Genomic DNA, 14,477 nt, shown 5'->3' on the forward strand with positions numbered 1-14,477 from the left:
ACATGGGTTTGGCATATTTGTTAGACATTCACTATGGCGAGATTCCTTAGGTCAATACAAGAATGTCAACATAAATATAATGTTGATATTGAACATACTGACATTCGGCGCGTGGACGTGGAAGTTATGTCGGCATTGTTACACTGTCAACATACTTTGTTTCCTGATTTGCTCTCATTAACCCTAACGCTTATCCTAATGCTAACTCTTACCGTGATGGAAACCCTAACGCTAACCCTAACACTAAGCATCATGAAAGTGTCAACATTATGCAGGTGTCGACGGTAATGATGTTGATGTTTTAAACTGCTGTCAACATCCAGACTGCAAACCATTTACAGCAGGTGGGAATTAGTCCTTATTAACTATGGGTGGGGGGTACCTTTGACTGCTCAACCTAATTCTAGACATAATGAGAGGTGCTACCATGCTGAGACTTGTAGTTCCACACAGAAAAAAAAGAGAAAATGCAGGTGCACATTCCAAGTATTAAACACTGCTAATCAAAATAATTATAATAAACTCTGCTATATAACTTAGAGTAAAATTGAGGTACTTAGCATATACTTTGGCCAAAAGTATGAGGCCAAAAACGGCAACCAATCTGGTGGGTTCATAATCAGGGCAGCCATCAGGGGGGGACTGTGGGGACTGGAGTCCAGGGCCCTTAGAGAAAGACTGCCAATACTACCAATACCTGGAGAGCTGCACAGACAATGCTACAACAGTGGGCTGATGCACAGGGAGTACTTAAAACATCAGCTCTGTGAATCATTCCTGCAGGTCCGCACTTCTCAACCTATACGTAACGTCATGATGTGTGACATCACATAGGGGTGGAGCAGTATGGCAGAATCTTTTGTTTTTATTGGGGGGGGGGGGGTGTCCCTTGTCTATTTTGGCAGTCCCGGGCCCCACAATTTCTGATGGCAGCCCTCTCCATAAAATTCCTAAGGTTAAATCCAGAGCACGGGGGCCCCCAGGCCAGCACAAGGCCTGTGCACCTGCATTTTCTCTTTTTTCTGTCTACCCCTTATCATCTACAAGTTTTCCTAATGAGCAACGAAGTGACAACATCCAAACTATTTATACAGCTATTATTTCCAGGAACTCATAAACGTATTAGCATCGCTTGCGTATTATAAACATATATCTCATCGTCAGATCCTCAGCCTTACAGTTCAGATCCATTTGTGTAATACCACAAATTAAAACGCAGTGATATTTATACAATAAAAAAACATGACCATACGGCGAAAAAAGAATGTGTTAAAGGATTTTGTTACATAAAGACGGAGGTTAAAAGGCTCTTGCTTCCTTCGTCATTGTGGACATTCAGCTAACCACAGTTCAACCACAATCGAACGTGTTCACTCCGATTGGCTATTGCAATCGTAAAAGAAATAACACGGTATAGATCAGGGGGTCAAAGTGGCCACACATTAGCGGGAAAGGTGGGCTTGCTGTATCTCTTAAACAAGTGTTGTGTTTCAATGAAGTCACGCTCAGTCTCTTGACATGAGATGATGGAATAATTAGTTTTGAAAAGCCAAACAAAGGAATAAAAGGAATGAAACAATGCAATATCCTAATGCACCCGGCTCTCAGAAGAAGTATCTGATATCTCAGCACAATGGAGATTGGAGCACTAGGTAATAACTCTGAGCAGTTAGGCAGACTAACCACAGTCTTCAGAAAGAAACCACATAACAGGGAATGGAATGTTGAGAGGAGGCCGCATAATTATTCATGATAGATAACTGTATTAAAAATCAAATATAAAATATTGAGGGCATTACGATGCTGGCACTTGATAAAACAAGAGCATTGTATTGCTAGATCTAAGTTACTGTCTTAAAAATTGGCTTTAAAGTAAAAGAGCTGCAGCCAGAGTATATGGAAATCTGTTACTGCTTGAAATATGAATTGTAATAGCGCAGGGATGCAAACACCAATCACGCGGCACAATATAAATAATGTAGGATGAATATTTAAACCAAAGGGATTTTTTTTTCTTTTTAAAAAAAACAAAAACCTGAGTTGATGCCAGGGTTCTCGTAAAGTACTCATGAAAATGTATTTTATCTGCCGCAATCCATTTATAATGCACTGACGGCGGCTGCTCCTTAAGTGACTGGACTTGAAAAATAGATCTCACTTTTCTTTTTTTCTCTCAAAGGCTCATTCAAACACTGGCGTCCATTTTGGACAGACGCAGTGACAGCCATTTGTTTGTTGGTCCAAGGCTAGGAGGGTACATTTTTATTCTACTTAAAAGGACATATTGATTTTTAATTTTCTTTCATTTTATTCTTCCAGGGCTAGTGGAGGCTGCAAATGCAATTAATCTGGGCGGAAATGGAAAATGTTTCACTTGTTGGAACTAAACGAATATGGATGGCCTTATTAAGATTTGGTAGCCAAAATGTCCCTTTAGAGTAGGGCTGGGCAATAAGCGGTCCTCCAGCAGCTGTGGGACTACACATTCCAGCATGCACTGCTACAGTTTTGTTATCAGGGCCTGCTAAAACAGTGGGGGTCATTCCGAGTTGTTCACTCATTGCCGATTTTCGCAACGGAGCGATTAAGGCAAAAATGCGCATGCGCATGGTACGCAGTGCGCATGCGCTAAGTATTTTGGCACAAAACTTAGTAGATTTACTCACGTCCGAACGAAGAATTTTCATTGTTGAAGTGATCGGAGTGTGATTGACAGGAAGTGGGTGTTTCTGTGCGGAAACTGACCGTTTTCTGGGAGTGAGCGGAAAAACGCAGGCATGCCAGGATAAAACGCAGGAGTGTCTGGAGAAACAGGGGAGTGGCTGGCCGAACGCAGGGCGTGTTTGTGACGTCAAACCAGGAACGAAACGGGCTGAGCTGATCACAATGTAGGAGTAACTCTCGAGCTACTCAGAAACTGCTAAGAAAGTTCTATTCGCAATTCTGCTAATCTTCCGTTCGCAATTCTGCTAAGCTAAGATACACTCACAGAGGGCGGCGGCCTAGCGTGCGCAATGCTGCTAAAATCTGCTAGCGAGCGAACAACTCGGAATGAGGGCCAGTGTCAGGGTATGCTGGGATGTGTAGTTCAACAGCAGCTGGAGGGCCGCTTATTGCTCACTCCTGCTTTAACGTACTGTGGGGTTAATTCAAGGTTGCTTGCAAAAGCAAAATCTTCCTCTAATGGGCAAAACCATGTGCACTGTGGGGGGGTGGATGTAACATGTGCGGAGAGAGTTAGATTTGATGGGTTATATTGTTTCTGTGCAGGGTAAATACTGGCTGCTTTATTTTTACACTGCAATTTAGATTTCAGTTTGAACACACCACACCCTAATCTAACTCTCTGCACATGTTACATCTGCCCCACCTGCAGTGCACATGGGGGGTAATTCAGACTGGATCGTTGCAGCGGCAGCGATCGCAGTCTGAATTACTTTGTGGAGTGCCCACACGAAGCGGCCGCACTGCGCGTGCGCACCCCGGGAGCCCAGTGCAATGCTATCAGCATCTCACTGGCTGCGATCGCCTCTGCCTAATTGATAGGCAGAGGCGGTTGCGGGATGGGAGGGAGCGTGCCAACGGCGTTAGGATGTCGTTGGCGGGGTGCAGTCCGGACAACGGAGGACTGTCCGGACCATTGGGAGGGTGTGCTGCGGCGGCTGCGTGACGTCACATGCAGCCGCTGCGACCCGGAACGTGGCGGCTAGCTCTCTGCCAGCGCGCAGGAGCTGCACAGGTAGGGAGCTACTCGCCAGGTACAAAAGCATCGCCACCGTGCGATGCTTTTATACCTGTGCGGGGGAGGCGTGGCCTGACATGCGGGGCGGACTAGCCCTGTGCTGGGTGTCGTCGCGCCCCCCCCCCCCCCCCCCCGCATGCCAGAGTAAATGATCGTAGATGTGCTAAATTTAGCACATCTACGATCAACTCTGAATTACCCCCTTGGTTTTCCCATTAGAGGAAGATTTGTTTTGCGATCACCCTTGAATTAGGCCCTGTATGTATAAAAATGCAGCTAAAAAGAAGGCTTCAGTGGCTGTATTTTCCTGAGTGTGTCTGAAACTTGATGTCCCAAAGATCTCAGAAATGCCGCATTCATCATCAAAGTTTTCTAAATCTGCACCAGGCCTGTGGTAGCTGCAGAGATGTACAGCTTACAAAGGCATCCCTTAAGGGCCGCGTCTCAGTTAAATTTAGAAACATCTCTAAGTCTGTAAGGTTTTATTTCTTGAAATGTCCCTATTTTTCAATATAAGATTGAAATGTCCCTATTTTTAGTTGCCTGCCTTAATTTCTGCAATTCATAACATCTATTCCTGTTTTCCGAGATTATAAGTAGCCAAATATTGGAGGAACATGCAATGAAGTATAAATACATGCAATAACGAGATGTGCGCCGGACCGTTTTTGCTGGATTTGGATTCAGCTCTAATTAGTCGTCCGGCTTTGGGTTTTGATTTGCCAAACTGCTGTGATGGATTTACCTTTTTTTTTTTAAATTGACAAAAAAAAACTAAAATCACAGAATTTGGGCGATTTTTTGTTCCTAGAGTATTATTAACCTCCGTAACATAAATTTTTCAGTCATTTCCAGTCAATTGTGGCCACCTCACAGCTCACAATATTGTCCTAAGGCTGCAGCGAGCTGGCTGGTTACTAAGCAACAGAGCAGCGGCACAAAGTAACACACGGCAGTTTACAGCACATCTAAGAAACATTTCCACACAGCAGTGGCAGAAATGACAAGTGGTGCATGACTGGTGGAAGCAGCTGCAGCGCTAGTATTTGGTTGCTCTTCTCTAAACTGATCGTTATGCATTTTTCAATTTGCAGATCACTGCGTGGATCAAAGGGCTTATAGATGTATGTGAACAAAGTGCAATGTAAAGCACGCCAAACAGTACAATTTACGCAGAGTACAGCACAACGGGGGTCATTTCGAGTTGATCGCTCGCTAGCAGTTTTTAGCAGCCATGCAAACGCTATGCCGCCGCCCACTGGGAGTGTATTTTAGCTCAGCAGAAATGCGAACGTTTTTATCGCAGAGCGCCTGCAAAAAATTTTTGTGTAGTTTCAGAGTAGCTCAAAACCTACTCAGCGCTTGCGATCACTTCAGACTATTCAGTTCCGGATTTGACTTCACACACCCGCCCAGCGTTCGCCCAGCTACGCCTGCGTTTTCCCTGGCACGCCTGTGTTTTTCCGAACACTCCCTGAAAACGGTCAGTTGCCACCCAGAAACGCCCACTTCATGTCAATCACTCTGCGGTAACCAGTGCGATTGAAATGCATCGCTAGACCCTGTACAAAACTGCATCGTTCGTTGTGCCCGTACTTCGTGCGTGTGCATTGCGCCGCATACACATGCGCAGAACTGCCATTTTTAGACTGATCACTGCGCTGCGAACAAATGCGGCTAGCGATCAATTCGGAATGACCACCAACATACAGCAGCGTGCCCCTATACACAGTCAGAAATATAGTGCACACCCACTTGTGAGTCTGGAGTCTCTGGACACAGCACAGTCAATACAGCAGAGTACAGCGCAGCATACAGCAGCGTGCCCCTATATACGGTTTCCATAATATAGAGAGACAATGTCTAGGTCGACAGTCAATAGGTTGACCCCATATTGTCGACATCCATTAGGTCGACACTGACAAAAGATCAACATGGACAAAAGGTCAACCCATGAAAGGTCGCCCCTATAAAAGGTCATCAGGTATAAAAGGTCGTCAGGTTCAAATGGTCAACATGGCAATGGTAGACGCACATATGACGACTCAACTTTGTAAGGGTTTTTTGCATTTTTTACACCTTATTCATACTTTACCATCCACTTGCACTAGGATTGGGAATAGTAACCTGTGCCGAGCGCAGCGGTAGTGGAGTGAGGCACCTTGCCTGCAGCATGGTGAGCAAAGCAAGCATGTGGTACACTAATTGGGGTTCCCTGTGCTCTGACGATGAAAATGACATAAAAAAAAATGTGTTGTCAACCTTCTTTGTGTTGACCATTTCCCGGGTGGACCTTTTCACGTGCTGACCTTTTGTACCTGTCAACCTTTTGTCCATTTTGACCTTTTGTCAGTGTCAACCTAATACATGTCGACCGTATGAGGTTGACCTAATGACTGTCGACCAAGACATTGTAGATCTTCTATACCACACCCCCATATACAGTCACCTATATAGAACAGCCAGAACAGCAGAGTAAAGTGCAGCATACAGAAGCGTGCCCCCTATGCACAGTCACTTATACAGCACAGCCAGAACAGCAGAGTGTAGCGCAGCATACAGCAGCGTGCCCCCTATACACAGTCACTTATACAGCACAGCCAGTACAGCAGAGTATAGTGCAGCATACAGCAGTGTGCCCCCTATGCACAGTCACTTATACAGCACAGCCAGTACAGCAGAGTATAGTGCAGCATACAGCAGCGTGCCCCCTATACACAGTCACTTATACAGCACAGCCAGTACAGCAGAGTATAGTGCAGTATACAGCAGCGTGCCCCCTATGCACAGTCACTTATACAGCACAGCCAGTACAGCAGAGTATAGTGAAGCACACAGCAGCGTGCCCCCTATACACAGTCACTTATACAGTGCAGTCAGTACAGCAGAGTATAGTGCAGCATACAGAAGCGTGCCCCCTATACACAGTCACTTATACAGCACAACCAGTACAGCAGAGAATAGCGCAGCATACAGCAGCGTGCCCCCTATACATAGTGACTTATACAGCACAGCCAGTACAGCAGAGTATAGCGCAGCATACAGCAGTGTGCCCCTATACACAGTCACTTATACAGCACAGCCAGTACAGCAGAGTATAGTGCAGCATACAGCAGCGTGCACCCTATACATAGTGACTTATACAGCACATCCAGTACAGCAGAGAATAGTGCAGCATACAGCAGCGTGCACTCTATGCACAGTCACTTATACAGCACAGCCAGTACAGCAGAGTATAGCACAGCATACAGCAGCGTGCCTCCTATACAAAGTCACTTATACATAGAAACATAGAATTTGTCGGCAGATAAGAACCACTTGGCCCATCTAGTCTGCCCCTATTTTTTTTTTACCATAATTTTATCTCATACCTTATTTGATTCTTCTTTCTTTGTAAGGATATTCATATGCCTATCCTAAGCATGTTTAAACTGCTCTACTGTCTTAGCCTCTACCACCTCTGATGGGAGGCTATTCCACTTGTCCACTACCCTTTCTGTGAAGTAATTTTTCCTCAAATTTCCCCTGAACCTACCCCCCTCCAGTCTCAGTGCATGTCCTCGTGTCCTATTGCTTCTCTTCATTTGGAGAATGTTTCCCTCCTGGACTTTGTTAAAACCCTTGATATATTTGAAACTTTCTATCATGTCCCCCCTTTCCCTTCTCTGCTCCAAACTATACATATTGGGATTTCTTAGTCTTTCTGGGAATGTTGTGTGATGTAGGCCATGCACCATTTTAGTTGCCCTTCTTTGTACAGTCTCTAATGTATTAATATCCTTTTGAAGATATGGCCTCCAGAATTGAACACAGTATTCTAGATGAGGACGTACCAATGACCTATACAGAGGCATTATTACTTCTTTCTTTCTGCTGCTGATTCCTCTCCCAATGCTGCCCATCATCTGACTAGCCTTCCTCATTGCTTTGTTACATTGCTTACCTGCCTTTAAGTCACCTGAAATAGTGACTCCTAGATCCCTTTCCTTCTCAGGGGATATGGTCGACATGTATAAGGTTGACATTGACAAAAGGTCAACATGGACAAAAGGTTGACAGGCACTAAAGGTCAACATGTGAAAAGGCCCACCCAGGAAATGGTCAACACAAAATACAGCGCAGTCAGTACAGCAGAGTATAGCGCAGCATACAGCAGCGTGCCCTCTATACACAGTCACTTATACAGCATAGCCAGTACAGCAGAGCACAGTGCAGCATACAGCAGCTTGCCCCCTATACACAGTCACCTATACAGCACAGCAGAGTATAGCGCAGCATACAGCAGCGTGCCCCCTATACACAGTCACTTACACAGCACAGCCAGTACAGCAGTGTATAGCATGCAATATAGCAGCGTGTATCAAGTCCAGCTATAATCCGACGCTGGTAGGACGATGGTCGGCCTTGACGTGGGATCTGAGTCTCGGGTGGACTCGGATCCCCAGTGGAATCCAGAGCACTCATCTCTAGCAATACCATAATTCAATTCAGTAAACATCACATGATGGGGAGAGTAGAATTATGAGGTCCACAGAGACAGTGGGCCCGAGGCAGAACTAGTAAGAGGTGGGCCCAGGTGCAAAAATATGATTTTGGGGCCCCTGTGATGTGTGCCAAAAATGGCCGCAGTGTCTCCCTGACATGCTCCCAACACAGCAACATATTCCCCATATGCCCCCTCTGTGTGCCCTAAATGCCCTCAGCATCTCCATCACATGCCCCGTGTGCCCCCATACACTGCACTACAATATATCTCCCTATACGCTGAACTGCATCACTACAATATATCCCCCTATATGCAGCACTACATGCCCCCTATGCGCTTCACTACACCACTATACTACATCCCCCTATGTGCTGCACTACAGTACATCCCTCCTATGCGCTGCACTGCTCTCATCCCACTATGTGCTGTACTGCACTACATCCCCCTATACACTGAACTACATACTGCACTACATCTCCCTATACACTGCACTACACTCCTCCTATGCGCTGAACTGCACTCATACCCCTATGCACTGCACTACATTCCCCTATACACTGTAATACATCACTACATTACATCTCCCTATACGCTGAACTTCATCACTACACTACATCCCCCAATACACTGAACTACATACTGTACTAGACTACATCCCTCAATACACTGCACTGCATCCCTCCTATGCGCTGCACTGCTCTCATCCCACTATGCGCTGTACTGCACTACATCCCCCTATACACTGAACTACATCACTACATTAAATCCCCCTATACACCGCACTACATCCCTCCCATGCACTGCACTCATCCCCCTATGGACTGCACTACACTATATCCCCCTATAAGCTGTACTACATCACTACAGTACATCCACCTATACACTGCACTACATCACTACAGTTCAACCCTCCTATACGCTGAACTTCATCACTACACTACATCCCCCTATACACTGCACTACATCCCTCCTCTGGATGCACTACTTCACTACACTACATCCCCCTATATGCTGCACTACATCCCTTACACACTACACTACATCTCCTATACGCTACACTATATCCCCGCTATATGCAGCACTACATGCCCCCTATGCGCTTCACTACACCACTATACTACATCCCCCTATGTGCTGCACTACAGTACATCCCTCCTATGCGCTGCACTGCTCTCATCCCACTATGCGCTGTACTGCACTACATCCCCCTATACACTGAACTACATACTGCACTACATCTCCCTATACACTGCACTACACTCCTCCTATGCGCTGCACTGCACTCATAACCCTATGCACTGCACTACATTCCCCTATACACTGTAATACGTCACTACATTACATCTCCCTATACGCTGAACTTCATCACTACACTACATCCCCCAATACACTGACCTATACATACTGTACTACACTACATCCCTCAATACACTGCACTACATCCCTCCTATGCGCTGCACTGCTTTCATCCCACTATGCGCTGTACTGCACTACATCCCCCTATACACTGAACTACATCACTACATTAAATCCCCCTATACACCGCACTACATCCCTCCCATGCACTGCACTGCACTCATCCCCTTATGGACTGCACTACACTATATCCCCCTATAAGCTGTACTACATCACTACAGTACATCCACCTATACACTAGAGATGAGCGCCTGAAATTTTTCGGGTTTTGTGTTTTGGTTTTGGGTTCGGTTCCGCGGCCGTGTTTTGGGTTCGAACGCGTTTTGGCAAAACCTCACCGAATTATTTTTGTCGGATTCGGGTGTGTTTTGGATTCGGGTGTTTTTTTCAAAAAACCCTAAAAAACAGCTTAAATCATAGAATTTGGGGGTAATTTTGATCCCAAAGTATTATTAACCTCAAAAAACATAATTTACACTCATTTTCAGCCTATTCTGAACACATCACACCTCACAATATTATTTTTAGTCCTAAAATTTGCACCGAGGTCGCTGTGTGAGTAAGATAAGCGACCCTAGTGGCCGACACAAACACCGGGCCCATCTAGGAGTGGCACTGCAGTGTCACGCAGGATGTCCCTTCCAAAAAACCCTCCCCAAACAGCACATGACGCAAAGAAAAAAAGAGGCGCAATGAGGTAGCTGACTGTGTGAGAAAGATAAGCGACCCTAGTGGCCGACACAAACACCGGGCCCATCTAGGAGTGGCACTGCAGTGTCACGCAGGATGTCCCTTCCAAAAAACCCTCCCCAAACAGCACATGACGCAAAGAAAAAAAGAGGCGCAATGAGGTAGCTGTGTGAGAAAGATAAGCGACCCTAGTGGCCGACACAAACACCGGGCCCATCTAGGAGTGGCACTGCAGTGTCACGCAGGATGTCCCTTCCAAAAAACCCTCCCCAAACAGCACATGACGCAAAGAAAAAAAGAGGCGCAATGAGGTAGCTGTGTGAGTAAGATTAGCGACCCTAGTGGCCGACACAAACACCGGGCCCATCTAGGAGTGGCACTGCAGTGTCACGCAGGATGGCCCTTCCAAAAAACCCTCCCCAAACAGCACATGACGCAAAGAAAAAAAGAGGCGCAATGAGGTAGCTGACTGTGTGAGTAAGATTAGCGACCCTAGTGGCCGACACAAACACCGGGCACATCTAGGAGTGGCACTGCAGTGTCACGCAGGATGTCCCTTCCAAAAAACCCTCCCCAAACAGCACATGACGCAAAGAAAAAAAGAGGCGCAATGAGGTAGCTGACTGTGTGAGAAAGATAAGCGACCCTAGTGGCCGACACAAACACCGGGCCCATCTAGGAGTGGCACTGCAGTGTCACGCAGGATGTCCCTTCCAAAAAACCCTCCCCAATCAGCACATGATGCAAAGAAAAAGAAAAGAAAAAAGAGGTGCAAGATGGAATTATCCTTGGGCCCTCCCACCCACCCTTATGTTGTATAAACAAAACAGGACATGCACACTTTAACCAACCCATCATTTCAGTGACAGGGTCTGCCACACGACTGTGACTGATATGACGGGTTGGTTTGGACCCCCCCCAAAAAAGAAGCAATTAATCTCTCCTTGCACAAACTGGCTCTACAGAGGCAAGATGTCCACCTCATCTTCACCCTCCGATATATCACCGTGTACATCCCCCTCCTCACAGATTATCAATTCGTCCCCACTGGAATCCACCATCTCAGCTCCCTGTGTACTTTGTGGAGGCAATTGCTGCTGGTCAATGTCTCCGCGGAGGAATTGATTATAATTCATTTTAATGAACATCATCTTCTCCACATTTTCTGGATGCAACCTCGTACGCCGATTGCTGACAAGGTGAGCGGCGGCACTAAACACTCTTTCGGAGTACACACTTGTGGGAGGGCAACTTAGGTAGAATAAAGCCAGTTTGTGCAAGGGCCTCCAAATTGCCTCTTTTTCCTGCCAGTATAAGTACGGACTGTGTGACGTGCCTACTTGGATGCGGTCACTCATATAATCCTCCACCATTCTATCAATGTTGAGAGAATCATATGCAGTGACAGTAGACGACATGTCCGTAATCGTTGTCAGGTCCTTCAGTCCGGACCAGATGTCAGCATCAGCAGTCGCTCCAGACTGCCCTGCATCACCGCCAGCGGGTGGGCTCGGAATTCTGAGCCTTTTCCTCGCACCCCCAGTTGCGGGAGAATGTGAAGGAGGAGATGTTGACAGGTCGCGTTCCGCTTGACTTGACAATTTTGTCACCAGCAGGTCTTTCAACCCCAGCAGACCTGTGTCTGCCGGAAAGAGAGATCCAAGGTAGGCTTTAAATCTAGGATCGAGCACGGTGGCCAAAATGTAGTGCTCTGATTTCAACAGATTGACCACCCGTGAATCCTTGTTAAGCGAATTAAGGGCTGCATCCACAAGTCCCACATGCCTAGCGGAATCGCTCCGTGTTAGCTCCTTCTTCAATGCCTCCAGCTTCTTCTGCAAAAGCCTGATGAGGGGAATGACCTGACTCAGGCTGGCAGTGTCTGAACTGACTTCACGTGTGGCAAGTTCAAAGGGCATCAGAACCTTGCACAACGTTGAAATCATTCTCCACTGCACTTGAGACAGGTGCATTCCATCTCCTATATCGTGCTCAATTGTATAGGCTTGAATGGCCTTTTGCTGCTCCTCCAACCTCTGAAGCATATAGAGGGTTGAATTCCACCTCGTTACCACTTCTTGCTTCAGATGATGGCAGGGCAGGTTCAGTAGTTTTTGGTGGTGCTCCAGTCTTCTGTACGTGGTGCCTGTACGCCGAAAGTGTCCCGCAATTTTTCTGGCCACCGACAGCATCTCTTGCACGCCCCTGTCGTTTTGTAAAAAATTCTGCACCACCAAATTCAAGGTATGTGCAAAACATGGGACGTGCTGGAATTTGCCCATATTTAATGCACACACAATATTGCTGGCGTTGTCCGATGCCACAAATCCACAGGAGAGTCCAATTGGGGTAAGCCATTCCGCGATGATCTTCCTCAGTTGCCGTAAGAGGTTTTCAGCTGTGTGCGTATTCTGGAAAGCGGTGATACAAAGCGTAGCCTGCCTAGGAAAGAGTTGGCGTTTGCGAGATGCTGCTACTGGTGCCGCCGCTGCTGTTCTTGCGGCGGGAGTCCATACATCTACCCAGTGGGCTGTCACAGTCATATAGTCCTGACCCTGCCCTGCTCCACTTGTCCACATGTCCGTGGTTAAGTGGACATTGGGTACAACTGCATTTTTTAGGACACTGGTGAGTCTTTTTCTGACGTCCGTGTACATTCTCGGTATCGCCTGCCTAGAGAAGTGGAACCTAGATGGTATTTGGTAACGGGGGCACACTGCCTCAATAAATTGTCTAGTTCCCTGTGAACTAACGGCGGATACCGGACGCACGTCTAACACCAACATAGTTGTCAAGGACTCAGTTATCCGCTTTGCAGTAGGATGACTGCTGTGATATTTCATCTTCCTCGCAAAGGACTGTTGAACAGTCAATTGCTTACTGGAAGTAGTACAAGTGGGCTTAAGACTTCCCCTCTGGGATGACCATCGACTCCCAGCGGCAACAACAGCAGCGCCAGCAGCAGTAGGCGTTACACGCAAGGATGCATCGGAGGAATCCCAGGCAGGAGAGGACTCGTCAGACTTGCCAGTGACATGGCCTGCAGGACTATTGGCATTCCTGGGGAAGGAGGAAATTGACACTGAGGGAGTTGGTGGGGTGGTTTGCGTGAGCTTGGTTACAAGAGGAAGGGATTTACTGGTCAGTGGACTGCTTCCGCTGTCACCCAAAGTTTTTGAACTTGTCACTGACTTATTATGAATGCGCTGCAGGTGACGTATAAGGGAGGATGTTCCGAGGTGGTTAACGTCCTTACCCCTACTTATTACAGCTTGACAAAGGGAACACACGGCTTGACACCTGTTGTCCGCATTTCTGGTGAAATACCTCCACACCGAAGAGCTGATTTTTTTGGTATTTTCACCTGGCATGTCAACGGCCATATTCCTCCCACGGACAACAGGTGTCTCCCCGGGTGCCTGACTTAAACAAACCACCTCACCATCAGAATCCTCCTGGTCAATTTCCTCCCCAGCGCCAGCAACACCCATATCCTCCTCATCCTGGTGTACTTCAACACTGACATCTTCAATCTGACTATCAGGAACTGGACTGCGGGTGCTCCTTCCAGCACTTGCAGGGGGCATGCAAATAGTGGAAGGCGCATGCTCTTCACGTCCAGTGTTGGGAAGGTCAGGCATCGCAAACGACACAATTGGACTCTCCTTGTGGATTTGGGATTTCAAAGAACGCACAGTTCTTTGCGGTGCTTTTGCCAGCTTGAGTCTTTTCAGTTTTCTAGCGAGAGGCTGAGTGCTTCCATCCTCATGTGAAGCTGAACCACTAGCCATGAACATAGGCCAGGGCCTCAGCCGTTCCTTGCCACTCCGTGTGGTAAATGGCATATTGGCAAGTTTACGCTTCTCCGACGACAATTTTATTTTAGGTTTTGGAGTCCTTTTTTTTCTGATATTTGGTGTTTTGGATTTGACATGCTCTGTACTATGACATTGGGCATCGGCCTTGGCAGACGACGTTGCTGGCATTTCATCGTCTCGGCCATGACTAGTGGCAGCAGCTTCAGCACGAGGTGGAAGTGGATCTTGATCTTTCCCTAATTTTGGAACCTCAACTTTTTTGTTCTCCATATTTTATAGGCAGAACTAAAAGGCACCTCAGGTAAACAATGGAGATGGATGGATT

The sequence above is a fragment of the Pseudophryne corroboree genome, chromosome 2 (assembly GCF_028390025.1).
Source record: "Pseudophryne corroboree isolate aPseCor3 chromosome 2, aPseCor3.hap2, whole genome shotgun sequence".
NCBI lineage: Eukaryota > Metazoa > Chordata > Amphibia > Anura > Myobatrachidae > Pseudophryne > Pseudophryne corroboree.